The sequence below is a fragment of the Bidens hawaiensis genome, unplaced genomic scaffold (genome assembly GCF_021521415.1).
Source record: "Bidens hawaiensis isolate Kalapana, Puna unplaced genomic scaffold, B.hawaiensis_p1.1 tig00025633_1, whole genome shotgun sequence".
Taxonomy (NCBI): domain Eukaryota; kingdom Viridiplantae; phylum Streptophyta; class Magnoliopsida; order Asterales; family Asteraceae; genus Bidens; species Bidens hawaiensis.
The window spans coordinates 122,501-125,018 of NW_027494105.1; positions in this window are offsets into that span (position 1 = coordinate 122,501).

Here is a 2,518-nt window from a genome sequence, read left to right on the forward strand (position 1 = left end):
AGGATCTCCTGTCAATAGTCACAGGGAATTACACTATAGCTTTAGGACCTGACCTGTAATAGGTGGTGTAAATGTCCTTATTTATTATAGGATGAAGATGATTCACTCACCAAGAAGACCGTCTACTCGAGCAGTAAGAGTTGATTCAATTGCCAACAGAAGACCGTCTGCGACAACAAGACCATCAGCAGCAGATGATTGAACAGCGGATGCGTTGAGGAGATCAGCCCTAATCGAAGACCCGATACTCTCAACCAAGAACTTCTATATATAACACCAACCGCGGAACAGGAGCATGTGTTACACACGTCGTCAGCTAGCGGACGCAAGCAGAGTGGGACCTTCTCCGATAGTCTCTTTCATCATAATATTGAAAGCTTCCCCGTCCGATGCTTTGTTAATGTCAGAGTTGATATCAAGATGAAAGGGAAAGACAATAAGAAATATTCAAGATAAAGACTAGAAGAAGGGTTTTAGCGAGCAGGGAAAACTACTGAATATATAACGATACATTCACAGCGGAACAAGAAGAATCACTGTCGACTCAACTTGACGAGTCAGTAGCTGCTTTTAGAGCTGGGATAAGTAGGGTAGCAGCTAAGATTAACTAAAAGGACTCTCCTCAACCTAGACATAGAACTCCTAGCTCTGGAGCTGATTGAATTGATTGATTCTTTTGAACAGCTATCGAAAGGCTTCGCTCCTCGCTCACAGAACTCCCCCAAGTCTCAGGTCAAGAGAGAAGAGCGATGGCCTTTCTTGAGTCACTCACTTCTTTTGGACGCTTTCTGCTTTTATGGTAAAAACCAAGGTTATCACAGTTCGATTTTATTTAATCCTCATCTCGTTTAGTATTGATGGCAGTTAGTTTCTTTATTTATTACGTCGTTCAGTTCAAAGAGTCATTCTGGCATCTGCTTTCAATGCTTGCTAGTAAACAGCTGTTGTCTCTTTCCTCTCGCCCTTACTTATCTTATAACGTACTCTTTACAAGAGTCGATTCAACAAGAGGAAGAAGAGCTTCTCCCTCAGGTAACTTCGCTACTTTGAGAACAGCGAGTGCAGAATCCGAATCAAACTTTAAGCTATCAGGGCTGTTTGCCAGAGCTAAAATCGGCTCAGGGGAAGGGGTCGTTGAATAAGCAAAACAACCAATTGATGCCGTTATAGAAGAATTTCTACCTATGGATGAGAATTCGGAATTAGAAATAGATAATGCTGTTTGGACTCCTACCGAAGCTGGGACACAAGCCCAAGGCATGGATCTGGTTCGAGAAAGGGTGGACGAAGACTTGGTTGAGCTTGAACCCGGTCCTTTGAGGGATCCCTAAATCCTTAAGTTAAGTCCCAGGATACGGGCCCCTCTCCCCTTGAGGATTGGATTGACTTGGTTATTGCGGAACCAGCGTTCTCACTTTGCCAACTTTGAAAAGAGAGATCTATGATCCCCATAAAGGAAAGATAAGAAATAGATAATGTCTATGAGCCCTATGACCTTTCACTCCCGGAATGTGCTTTAATGCAAGGAAGCACTTCCCGGACATCTATATCTAGTTTGAAACCAGATATCCTTCTTTTTTCTATTCGGGAACTTCATTCTATTAAAAAAAGGCACCGGTAGGTTTGAGCAACATAGCTATTCTAATCATTGCCAGCAGCGCAGCCGTTGACAAATCCGCCTTAGCCTCAGGTAGTTGATACTTTCAGGGGGAGCAGGATCATCATTTCCACTAAAGTCGTGGAACCGGCTTCCATCTAAAAAAAAGATGATTAGTTTCATCTATATAAATGGATCATTCTTAAATGGCCGAAGGCAAACGACCTAATGAACCCAACTACGGCAGGGAAGCCTTTATTCTGGGTGTAGGAATGAAAGGTAACCTGTAGGTTCCCGGACGGATCTTACACGGGATATCGCTATCTACGTAGGTGCGGAATCCCTGCGTAGGTAGTTACGAGCGTAGAATACGTAAAACAATCACACGCGATACAAACGAACACGTTATATATTATCACTTGAAACACGTCTATTACAGACTCGATCTCTCGTCTATAGACTTACTGAATTACACGTGATTAACCAAAACTCTCACCTACTAACCGTAACCTGTAGGCTATATAAATACACGACAACTTCACCTCAGGCGAAGTTGTCAGTAACTTCGCTCGTTGAACAAGTTCGCCTAGGCGAACTTGTCAACAACTTCGCTTGTTCAACAAGTTCGCCTAAGCGAACTTGTTGACAACTTCGCTTACATACATAAACATAAACTTAAACATAATTACATTACAGACTCGATTACAAACGCTAGACTATGAACTACTGACATTTATGTACCAACAGACTCCCCCTTGGCAGTAGCTTCATATCTTGATCTTCAAAGCTTGTGTCTTGTAATCTCTCGTCTTCTCTCTTCATCTCTTCAAGCATGCACTCCCTGTCTAACACATACAGAAACCAACTTCTGGTACTTCTTAGCTTCCTCTTTCCAAGCAGGAATGTAGAAAATCTTCTTAG